Source organism: Papaver somniferum, chromosome 10 (assembly GCF_003573695.1).
Source record: "Papaver somniferum cultivar HN1 chromosome 10, ASM357369v1, whole genome shotgun sequence".
Taxonomy (NCBI): Eukaryota; Viridiplantae; Streptophyta; class Magnoliopsida; order Ranunculales; family Papaveraceae; genus Papaver; species Papaver somniferum.
Window position 1 is genome coordinate 134,452,360 of NC_039367.1, and position 13,313 is coordinate 134,465,672.

Genomic DNA, 13,313 nt, shown 5'->3' on the forward strand with positions numbered 1-13,313 from the left:
GGCAATTGGTCCTACCTTCGCTACAATTTCGTATAACTCATATTTTGTTAATGGCTATCTTTTTTACACAGCCGATGCCGAAAAAAATTTAACTACACAAAATAGTGGAGTCACCATGGATGCTTGCACCAGCTTCAGAGCAAGTTCCAGAGATACTAACTTGGTCGATGACGATACTACGTACTATGGCATTCTACAACACATACTTGAACTGGATTATGGATTTTGCTCAGAAATTGTTTTTTACTGTGATTGGGTGCGAGTCGAAGACAAAGTACATGGATCCTATGTGGATCCGGATACAAAGTTGAGGTTTGTCAACTTCAGAAAGTTTATGAGAAGCTCAAAAGAAGTCGACGAGCCATTCATCCATGCTTCTCAAGCTAGACAAGTTTTTTACTGCAGAGATGTGACAAGGGAGCACTGGAATTTGGTTTTGGAATCTCCAATAAGATCAGACCCCAATAAGAATGCTTTGGAAGATCCATTTGTCTTCACTGCAAATGCAAATGAAGCTCCATCAATTTTTACAGTTGTTGGAGAAGATGAGTATTGGAATGAAGAAGCTCAGGTAAGGTTTCATATGTCTCTTCCTAGTAGATTCCATATTTGTTATATTAGCTCTTTTATTTTCTTTTTAATTTCATTTTGTATAATTGGTTATCTTTCCAGGGGGTGAGAAACAGGGATACACGTGAATGAACTTGCACGAGACCTTATAATTCCATTGGTGGAAATCATGTAGATCCCCTTGCGCACATGTGAGTTGACAACATACCCTGAACCTCCTTTGTGATTTGATTTTGGTACTTATTTGGGTCAGATAGCATGCCGAATCTTGGGTTATATTCTGCACCTGTTATATTCCACTATATATATATATATAACCTGTTGGCTGTTGATACGAGCTTGAACATTATTCCACTGTGAATTAGTATTTGCATACCAAAAGCATTCCACAAAAGTAATTCCCTTATAGTGATTTTCTTTTCCTGAATTACCTGCTTTCTTCATTTATGTTTTCACTCTTGTTGCATGATTGTATACCTGCTACTGATGAGCCAACTGTTGTTTACATGACCTAGATCTAGGTTTAATCTCTCAAATTACCTCACACGTGCTTCCAACATTAAAAGAAAGAATACAGAGATTGTTGATTTAAGGAGCTTCGTCATTGCAAGGTTTTTTGTTGAATTTGGACTAGGTTAGGATTTTTGTTTTTGTTAAACCTGTACCAGGTTAAGATTCTTTTTAATTGGTTGGTGTCAATTGAGATGCTAGACGCGTTTTAAATTCAAGTCATAGGTACTACCATATAACGTTTTACTACTTAGAGATGTGTCCCCCATTACCGTGCGATTCTTTAACTTGGTGTGTTACTTGAATGTAGATGCCTCTTAATACAGTTGGAAAAGTGTCTAGCACTGATGATACTCATTACTCGAGTTTAAAACTCATTGGTACTTCAGTGAATATTGAATCGTCAAAAATCAAATGAACTAAAAACTGGTCTTGTTAAATTTAGGTCGCATGAGTATCTTATGCACTGATAAATCTTGTAGATGAGTTTGCAGCATCCCTTTGAGCACTTTTCTTTCAGCAATGCTGGTTGTCTTGCCTTAAGCTTGCCGTCTAGGATTTATTCATCTATATACCACTATGTGACCGTGTATTTTGAACTGAACGAAGTCATGGTGCTGTTGTTGATTTTCTTTGCAGGAACGACGTTCTTTGTCGTATGTGAACCAGGGACACATCACATGGATGCTCTACTTGATATCATTTACGAAGTATTGGATAAGTTTATCGTCATCTGAGGAGCTTATCGTTTTGTTGTTTAACATGTTGCTTTTAGCTTATTTTCTATTAGTTTGAACTTACTTACTAGCTAGCTAGCTTGGACATGTATTGTCTTGAACCAGAATTTCATCTTTTTTGTGTAATTTGAAACTCAATGGATAATATGAATGTATGTGGAATTCTCAAGTTTTTGAGTTTAAATTTGAATTTTAGTTTGGGTTTAATTTGAGTTCCATTTGAATTGACTTTTCCTTGAGTTTGACTTGACTTGACTTTGATTTGAGTTCCATTTGACTTGACTTGACTTTGATGCAGTCAGATTATTCAGATTCAGCCATTCAGATTCAACAAATCTGAATCGATATATTTTTTTTATTATAATTTAAATCTGAGACTCACGGCTGTGGGTCTGCACCTTGTTACCCTTAAAATCAGTCGTTATTGTGAGACCCACGGTTAGGCGTTGTACCAAATAGAGACGCTTTATCAGAGACCCCAACAGAGACTGTTGAAAATTGTCGTATAACTCGTATATATGACTTTTCCTGACAGTCGCGGAACTTCTGTTTTCCACTAGTGATAATCTCTCTAGGTGTAATTCAATCAATTGCATTAATATTTGTGAATCAAGTTGCTCCTAGCCACATGTTCGTAAGTTCGACACGTTAACCTAGGATTTATCTTTTACACACTATTGCATACAAAATCCCTTTGCGACAAATAGTGTACCGCTACTTATGTAAAGATTACTCTAACAATTACGGATTAAAGTTCTCAATACTAGCATTAGAATTGCATACGAGTTACCTAATTGCGACTTAGATACCAAGCATACTTCTCATGATCATAAGATCGGTAAAAGACAATCAACAAAAGATCTTTATCGACAGAATAACTTGCAAGAATTGATTAATAAAACATGTTCGGAGTTTCGAAATCCTCCCCAATCAATAAAGTTATTAGCTGCTCATATTCTTAATACTAAAACACATGACTTAAAAGATGTTCAGAAAAGCAAACAGTTGAGATGAAAATCCTGGCAGCAAACCAAGCTGCTGCTGATAATGCTTCTTCTGTCAAACACCTGATGCGCCGTTTCCTGTGGTAAAAGATATAGGTTTTGTTCTGTTTCTGCGCCTCCTATTTATAGCTCTTCTGCCTTGTAAAATCGTGACCTGATCAACACCCCAGTTCCCTCATTCAATATGAACTCTGCCAGCTTCCAAATCTCAGCCATTCATCACACAAAACTGACGGCCAAGACAACACCTCTAACTATATTCACGGAAATAAACTCCTTCCAAAACTGAGGTAAATTTGTGCCCAAGTCTCCATATCCTGTTGGCTGCTAAATTGGGTCCTAGCTGCTTCCAACCAACCTTCGTACTCAGGCTTGGAACCATGTCTAACCAGCTCAGAACTTAGTCCATATTTCCACTATAACTCAACCTAAACTATCACTAGTTCAAGTTACTTTCTTTCTTTCCTTATTGTACTCAGTCTTCTCACTAAACCCTTGTCAGCACCTGCTGTTAACTGTGGTCTTGTTCTTCTCATAATTGACCCATAGCTACCAACACAGACTTGGTGCAGTCGAACAACCTCTACTGGTCATGGTCTTGCTTCCCAGAATTTCACCAAATCCTCACAATTTTACATCTACAGCTCCCGTGTCTTTTTATCCATCCTGGACTCTTCTCCATTGAGTTTTAGTTCTGAAACTCCACCAGACTTGCTGCACATTCGAACCATATCTCTATAATCTTCTCGAACTGGAACCATCAGTATCATAACTCAATTTCAGTATATTCTCTATCTCCCAATAACCCTCATATCTGCCTGCACAGTCAGCACTTGATTCAAAACACATACCACCATCACCAGCACCATTGGCTATCAGTTCCAATTCCCGTGTCTCAGCACATCAACCAAGCTTCTAACAACTGAAAAATACACCTCCTTTACTACATACAGAGCCATGGATCATAGCTGCACATAACTGGTGATTTCATCCCTTCTTTATCACTGCCAAGGCTGCAAATAACCCCTAACTATTTCACCTGACCTTCACAACAACATCAGCTCCCATGCTTCTGTCCCATGCTTCTGTCAGGAACAACCACCACTTTATATCATTGTTGATCTTGAATTATTCTCTTAACCCTTGGCAGATGATCACACAAAGTCCATGGCAAAGATGGTAGAAATTAATAACATGTAATGTAAGTGTCCAAGTGATTGTGTGTGTAGCACGTGCGAGTGCAAGAGATGAATTGAGTCGAGAGAGAGTGGTGTATATATTCTCTTCACAGTCCTGTAAACAATTATCTTTCTCTTAATCAATATTGATTCAAACCGTCAGCAATGTAGTCATAGGATTTCCTGTGTTACTCTGGTATCATCGAGGAGGGAAGCTTAACCGCGTCGATCCTTGGACCTGACCTGTAATTCCATCACCACAACCACCATTAAATCGATCTTCTCCTGCTTCTGTTTCAGTTCTTCATCAATTTCTGTTGCTGCTTCATCGAAAGTTGATTTCTCAGATATAATTAGGTTCATAATTGAGTAATTATCAAAGATCTTTTATATTTTGCCATTATTACAGTTGTTCATGAAGTTTGATTGGAGATTCATGGAGTATTTGGTATGGAGTATGTTCTTGGAGGTTTTTTGGTCGAAATTAGTTTTTTTTTACACCTGCTACATCGTTGTTGATGGTGGTTTTTAGTTCAAGGGCTAAAATCGTAAACCCTGTATTTAATGCGCTGTCATCCTGCAAAGGAACAGAAGCCATTTAAAAGCAATGAGTGCTTAATCCTCTTCGCTCACATATGCATTGAGCAATTCAATATATTTGTATATATGAAATTTATTCAGAATGGTGCGTGCAACAACAATCCCAAATATTCTGTGAATTTTATCTTCCACCGGCATTATTCGCTAATGCATTACTTGCCTAGTATTTTCCTATGCTATGTTCCCAGCCGAACTCTCAATATTGCGATGACATGACGATTAAATTTTCACTCTCAGCAGAGTAGCATGAGTCTCCCGAAGTGTCATTATTGAGATCTACATGGAAGTACCCACATAGGATGCATCACCCTCTAGCAAAGAGAATTTCGTACCGACACACTTTTAAGTTAGCTCGATCACGCTTAAAATTCTTGAGGAAAATCTAGACTGTCCATATCAGTCTCAAAAAACGATCACGGCCACACAATTTGGCCACACGATCCAACAAGCATAGCCTACTCCTAACAGAACTAGGTAATCACCGTAGTGACCACCGGTGGGCCCACTAATGCCCTAGTCGATCGAGTCCTATTTAATTAACTTCCAAGCACTCCGAACGTCAACCCTAATATGGGTATTCGCGTTATTCGAAAATAAGCTCAAACGAGCTAAGACCGTCAAAAAGGGTCTTAAATACATCATGACCGTTCAAATTAGCCAGCCTAGTTGGACGGCTGAGATCTTCCTTGGAATGATCAAAGAGGCGCTGACATGCACATTGGCGGACCAACTGCTCCCTTTCCCGATCGACCTACCCGCGACAATCCTGTACAACAACAAATCGTTTGCCCAAACTAGGGCAAACACGCTATTTTCAAAACCCTAATTTGGGTCGCGGCAGTATACAACTATCGCAAATCGATCGTGTCCTTCCAACTTAGCTAGCCTAGTTGGACGACTTAGATCGTGTTTCGAGCGATCAAGGAGGTACACATAAGTTCACCGTCGTCCCAATTTTATTCCCACTCGATTTACTTGCCCGTGGGAAGTCAATGATGTATCAAATTGCTCGATTGAACTAGGGTAGACACGACCGTTTTTAAAACCCTAATTCATATTTACGGCAATATGCTACTGTCGCAAATAGATCGTGACCACTCATCTTCGCCAGCCGAATCAAGTGGCTTAGATTTGATTTTAGATGACCCAGGAGATGTCAAGATACTCACTAGCGGATCGTCTTCACATATGGACGATCGGCCTATTTGAATCAGTGCCTGACGTTTGGATTCGATCAACCAAAATAGGGTAGACGCGCGGCTACCAAATCCTAAATCAGCGACAGCTGACAGCTGCCTCAAAATCGTCTCGTCCGTCCATCTTCGCCGGCTTGGTCGGACGGCTTAGATCGAATACTAGACGATCGATGGGGTGTAACAATGATTACCGACAACCTCTCCTTCACAGGAAGTGATCGGCCAAGTGATAACTCACCCATACGGTTCTCAAATGATACCCAAAGGTGATCGATCATGCTTCCCTTTTAAGACGCCCAATCCGCAACTTATTCAATCGAGCTCTAAAACAACGATGCTTCATGCACATCGAATATTTTGAGATGCTTAAAGTCGATGCTTTGCGTGCATCGAATACATACGATATTTCATAAACAACTTAGTTGTTTAACCTAATAGCACCATATGCTATTCTTTGCGGCAAGTCCCCACGACTTGACCCACTTACTCGAGACATCAAACACGTCACAAACTGGGGGATACATACTGGGGTATTAGTCTGGCGGTTTACAGCGTGCGGCGTGCAACGCGCCCATTACGTTAACGTGTCAGGAAATGACGAACAGTTAACAACGATGAGAGTAGTGGGTGAAGGTGTGACCACGTGATGATCACCACCTCTTACACAACCCCACTACTCCACTACTTAATCTTCCCCACTTCCTACGAGATCAGGATGGCGCTCAAATGACTTGTATAAATAGGTTTTCAACCTATTTCGACAAGAACAACAAGTGTTATCAACTAAAGTAGCCAGAAACCATTTTCTGATACAAATTATAAAATAGCCACACCTTCATAATTCAACATTCTGATCTCAAACACCTTCTTCGCTTCCCTCCCTAAGATCAACCCTTCTCCTTCACTTTGTGACCGAATTGAATCTGGAACGACCATTTCTTGGTTTAGGCCAGAGTCTTACAGATTGATCCCTCGAATATAAAAGTACTCCCATGCAGTGCATTTGTTTAGGGTTTAAATTCGTTTCTCATCAACACACCCAAATTTAGCAAAAACACCAGAATAAGTTTTTACCCCAAAATAGTCGTCAAGAGGATTAACCATGTCTTTTGAAACTAAAATTCAGTTTTAGGGTTTGAGCTCTTGGTTATTTCAATTTCATGTTTGGTGTTTGGATTGAAATCTATTACCTCATCAACTATCATCCGAGTTTTTGCTGGTAATCTCCAAATTTATCTTTAGATTACTTTGGTTTTAACCTCATGTGTTCAGCTTCTACATCACTACCTCAACAACAGATAATTCTGTCTTCAAAAGTTGTTTTCATCATAACTAGTTTGTGGCAACTAGTTCTTTCATCAAGTCCTACTTGTGCTGATACCTGGAGTTATTAGGATTTGCGCATGCCTATCTCTGCTGCACATTGTCTAGATTAGAGAGAAGCTTAATGTTGTTTCATTTGATAGTGGGGAAAATCTTCTCTTAAGTCGCAGATGTACATTGGTGAGTGTATGAATTGAGTGTTTGTTGCACTATATGTGCTTAGATTGATTATTTTTCATTTCATCCCATTGGTGTTAGTTTTGGTACAGTCCTCGTCATGTGAGAGATCACGAGTGAGTTGGTTTGCGAGTTTAATGATGAAACTGAAGATGATGTTCTGGGATTGAAATTGGTGAAATATATAAGTACAAGTTGTGGTTCTCCTTGATGATTCCGCACTCAACTCTGAGTGTAGCCTGGTTTTCCTTTATCTTTTTCAGTTTCTTTTCCTTTCCTTTAGTGCATAATAATGGGTACTCTCATGAGTATTGCAATAAAGTTCTTCAACTGTTGCAATAAGTTGTTGTTTGGTGGATATTAATTACAGTTCCTGGATAATACATCTTGATTCAGCTCAAGCTTGTTGGCTAAGTGGTAACATGTTGGAGGAGAATACTTTGGTGCTTAATTTTTCTTCTACAGTAGGATTTATAGTGGTCTTCAGATTTGTATTTTAAGCTTCTGTTTCTAATGGTTGCATTGGTTCTATGAATGTTGTCCTGGTGCTGAGCATGAACTTGTCTTTCGAGTACTGGTGATGGTGTGTACTTCATATTTTTTATCATTCAGATTCTATGTTGCAGAGACCAGTATTGTTGTGAGTGACTGAATATTATAAAAGGCAGTTTCATTCTTATCTTGCAAACGTACGAGCTATTTGTGCACAGAATTCAGTGATCTGGATTAATGCTTTTCAAAGCTACTACTGAGATGAATTTTCAATGTAGGAATTACCAATAGGTATCATTATAGTGTTCTTAGTTAGTGGCAGGTCCACCCATTAAAGCCCAGTAATCAGAGGTCCATAATTAAAAGAAAACATGAAAATGGACCAAATTTTTTAGCCCAGGTCCTGCACACGTGCGAGATCAGGTATACGTAATATGAAAATACCAAAAATAACCTTTCCTATTTAATATGTTAAAAGCATGAGAAATATTTTTCACATTTCATATTCATTTTCTTCTTCTCTTTCCTCTCACCATTGTTGCAGATGAAGATGAAGATTTGTTTTTGTTCTTTCTCGTTTCTACCGAATCAGATGATGAAGATTTTCCACTGTAATGTTTCTTTTAAGGTTTTGGCGTTCTAATCATTGTTGTGCTTGATTATGTTTTCGATCTCCATGGTTAATTTGTCGACTATATATTAGATCTAGATGAATAATCACATTTTTTGTTCATTTCGTTGCTAGATTCGATTATGCCACTTCCATTTTAGATGTTTTAGACGTATTTTCAGTTCTTTTTTGTATATGAATCAAACAGTACGTATATCCCGTACTGATAGAAACTTAGTTTATTTTGAGAAGAAGAAGAAGAAGAAGAAGAGCATCGTTATGATTTACGACGAGAAGATTGTTTGTGTTTCCAGGTATGTTATTAACAATGATTTTCGGTTTCCATTCTATTTTTTTCCTAGATTCGTTACTAGTTTTTCACATGCAGCTGAAGTTTAGATTATGAATCAGCAGTACATATATGATGTACTGAAAAATTATGCTTTAATTTTGTTATTTTTGTAGTTTTTGATATTTTTCTTCTTCGATCTAGAAGTATATATATGGAATATTGAAGAAAAAAAAGTGTTTCGATTCTGGTTTTTAGAGATTCATTACTTGGTTTTCACATGCAACTGATTTTAGTTTCATTTTGGTTGTTTTTGATATGCTTTTAAGTTGTTTTTGTGTATTAATCATCGGTACGTATATGATATACTGGTGGATTTTGATGGAACAAGTTCATATTTAAATAAACAATCATGTTTTGTGTTTATTTCATTAGTAGATCTGATACTTTTATGGTTTGTTTTTCAGTTTTCTTTTGTTATTATCAATTGTTGATAAACATCACTGTCCAGAGTTCGTCCTAAATTTAATACTTCTCTTGCTGTTTTAAAAGTTTGTGGGGATATAGTTGATGAAAAGAATGTACACAGTTGGGTTTTGCTTAGATTTGTTATAGACCTTCTTTGATTCATATGTGTAGTATTTGAATTTATGTTTGTTAGTGATGTTGTGAAGTGTTTGATGAATAAGTGTTCTTGAAATGCATTAGAAGCGTTGGGTATCTTTAGAGAGAGAAATTGAAGGAGTTTAAATTGGAATTGCATGACTGTATCTTACTCATTGCTGGTGCTCCACTTGGTGAAGAATTGAAGGGGATTTTGATTCATGTGTATGTGCTCTTCCTCTTATGTGGTCTTCATCTTTTCTATATTTCCTTTTAAGATTCATGATACAATTTGTATCTTATCTATCACGGACAGGTGAAGGTGGGAACCCGTTCTGCGTTACTCAACTTTGGATCACCAGTGGATGCATCTCAGCTATATAAATTACTCCATTCCCTTCATCCACATCCTCATTAGAAGAAAAATTAGCAGGCAGAGGTGCACCTGGAACATGTATGTTGCTCGGATTTTGTTGCTTTTGTCATACATACCAAAATAAATAGAATAGTAGCTTGGTGCAGTTTCATTCTTATCTTGCAAACGTACGAGCTATTTGTGCACAGAATTCAGTGATCTGGATTAATGCTTTTCAAAGCTACTACTGAGATGAATTTTCAATGTAGGAATTACCAATAGGTATCATTATAGTGTTCTTAGTTAGTGGCAGGTCCACCCATTAAAGCCCAGTAATCAGAGGTCCATAATTAAAAGAAAACATGAAAATGGACCAAATTTTTTAGCCCAGGTCCTGCACACGTGCGAGATCAGGTATACGTAATATGAAAATACCAAAAATAACCTTTCCTATTTAATATGTTAAAAGCATGAGAAATATTTTTCACATTTCATATTCATTTTCTTCTTCTCTTTCCTCTCACCATTGTTGCAGATGAAGATGAAGATTTGTTTTTGTTCTTTCTCGTTTCTACCGAATCAGATGATGAAGATTTTCCACTGTAATGTTTCTTTTAAGGTTTTGGCGTTCTAATCATTGTTGTGCTTGATTATGTTTTCGATCTCCATGGTTAATTTGTCGACTATATATTAGATCTAGATGAATAATCACATTTTTTGTTCATTTCGTTGCTAGATTCGATTATGCCACTTCCATTTTAGATGTTTTAGACGTATTTTCAGTTCTTTTTTGTATATGAATCAACAGTACGTATATCCCGTACTGATAGAAACTTAGTTTATTTTTGAGAAGAAGAAGAAGAAGAAGATGCATCGTTATGATTTACGACGAGAAGATTGTTTGTGTTTCCAGGTATGTATATTAACAATGATTTTCGGTTTCCATTCTATTTTTTTCATAGATTCGTTACTAGTTTTTCACATGCAGCTGAAGTTTAGATTATGAATCAGCAGTACATATATGATGTACTGAAAAATTATGCTTTAATTTTGTTATTTTTGTAGTTTTTGATATTTTTCTTCTTCGATCTAGAAGTATATATATGGAATATTGAAGAAAAAAAGTGTTTCGATTCTGGTTTTTAGAGATTCATTACTTGGTTTTCACATGCAACTGATTTTAGTTTCATTTTGGTTGTTTTTGATATGCTTTTAAGTTGTTTTTGTGTATTAATCATCGGTACGTATATGATATACTGGTGGATTTTGATGGAACAAGTTCATATTTAAATAAACAATCATGTTTTGTGTTTATTTCATTAGTAGATCTGATACTTTTATGGTTTGTTTTTCAGTTTTCTTTTGTTATTATCAATTGTTGATAAACATCACTGTCCAGAGTTCGTCCTAAATTTAATACTTCTCTTGCTGTTTTAAAAGTTTGTGGGGATATAGTTGATGAAAAGAATGTACACAGTTGGGTTTTGCTTAGATTTGTTTATAGACCTTCTTTGATTCATATGTGTAGTATTTGAATTTTATGTTTGTTAGTGATGTTGTGAAGTGTTTGATGAATAAGTGTTCTTGAAATGCATTAGAAGCGTTGGGTATCTTTAGAGAGATGAGAATTGAAGGAGTTAAATTGGAATTGCATGACTGTATCTTACTCATTGCTGGTGCTCCACTTGGTGAAGAATTGAAGGGGATTTTGATTCATGTGTATGTGCTCTTCCTCTTATGTGGTCTTCATCTTTTCTATATTTCCTTTTAAGATTCATGATACAATTTGTATCTTATCTATCACGGACAGGTGAAGGTGGGAACCCGTTCTGCGTTACTCAACTTTGGATCACCAGTGGATGCATCTCAGCTATATAAATTACTCCATTCCCTTCATCCACATCCTCATTAGAAGAAAAATTAGCAGGCAGAGGTGCACCTGGAACATGTATGTTGCTCGGATTTTGTTGCTTTTGTCATACATACCAAAATAAATAGAATAGTAGCTTGGTGCATCTTCTCGATGTTGTTTACTGCTCTGGAACTGTTATCCTCAACTGGATAGATAGACCTCACCCTGTGTAGTTTCTTAAATACCAAATGACCTAATGTAGGCTCATGGGCATGCGGATAAGTAAAAGGTTAGCCTAATATTTATAGTTAGATAATGTGATTTTGTTAACTGATACTAGTTTTTGAAAGCTTTATCGTTCTCCCAAAATCATGTAGACCTCTGAGGCAGAACAATTCTTTTTTCTACCACAAGTTTCCTGACTACCTGCTCCTGTGCGATATTGCTGTCTCACTGGAATACCCATTTCTTGCTTCATGCTACAAACAGACACCACCTGATACACAACTGTTTTTTTCACCCTTAGTCACTATGTGGAAATGATAATCTATAGAGTCACAAGACTCATAAATTGTTATTATCAATTGTTTTTCAGTTTTCTTTTGTGTATTACCTATCAGTACATATATGACGTTTTCTAATTTATTTATCATTGATTCTTACAGATTTGTACTCTACCTGGAAGCAGTGCAGCAAATATGTACTCGAATTTGTAAGCATTCAGATATATAATCGGAATTGTAAGCAGTACGACAGATATGTACTCAGATTTCTAAGCAGTGCGACAGATATGTACTCAAATTTGTAAGCAGTGTAGCAAATATGTACTCGAATTTTTAAGCAGTGTACCAGATATGTACTCAAATTTGTAAGCAGTGTAGACACACACGTTTGGTAGTAATGGGCATTATGGACATTTCCATGTTTTAATTAATTTTGGACCTCCGGATAAAAAAAAAATCCGGTTGGACCCTACTATAAATAACTATATGGGCCTAGGACCAAACAAGAAATTTTCCATTTTCAATACACTGCACCAATTCTTTATGGTTTGTTGTCTAAATTATCTGCTCCAACTGTTGCTACCTGTAGGCTACGCCAACTACTGCTGCAACATCAAGTGCACCTTATTTTCACCTGCTACATTACTTCTTAGTTGCAAAATGTACTACTGACTCAACTAATGCTGTTGCTTGCTACCTTCTACGGCTTTCTATGGACTGCAGCATCACCTATCTCTCATTATGTCCTTGAACAGCTGACCACACTGTCCTACAGTGCATAGCTACAAGATTAGGCTTCTCATCTACCTCAGTTCTTTACCTCATTGATTCCCCTGTTGCGGACTAAATTGTTAGAAGTGTACACTGGGTGTATGATCTGCTGTTGTTGTTGCGCTCAAATTCTATAGATGATACTTCTTGGTCCACTTCCTCTCTTGTTACTTCAGTGTGTGTTGGTGAGCTTTCTCAGCACTTGGTGGAGCATTTACTTCTCATCTTATGCACATTGGAGGCTTTGTATGGTATGAACTTCAACTACTACTCCTATCTGCATATCTTCTGACTGCAACACCTACTCTCAACTGTCAGTTTGGCTGCATTATTATTCTTTCTGCTGGTGGTAAGCTGCTACTTTTGTCAAAACTCTGCGATTAGATTTCACATCAACAATATCTCCAATTCAGGCCTTGGTTTGTCACTACTACACCAATTCTTCTTTTTGCTGCCCTGAACACTTCTGGTTTGTCATTTCTATATCACCATATATGGTTAGTTTGGTTTATACGCTGTTGCAGTTTATGCTATTCTATCCTG

General features: G+C 37.1%; 1 long non-coding RNA gene across 1 annotated transcript; it reads left to right on the plus strand.

The window, feature by feature from the left end:
* Window positions 1-10,502: 10,502 nt before the first annotated feature.
* LOC113317003 lies at window positions 10,503-11,520 on the plus strand. Its single transcript, XR_003343174.1, has 3 exons — window positions 10,503-10,557; window positions 11,243-11,363; window positions 11,455-11,520. It is a non-coding gene; the product is annotated as an uncharacterized LOC113317003 (long non-coding RNA).
* Window positions 11,521-13,313: the final 1,793 nt, after the last annotated feature.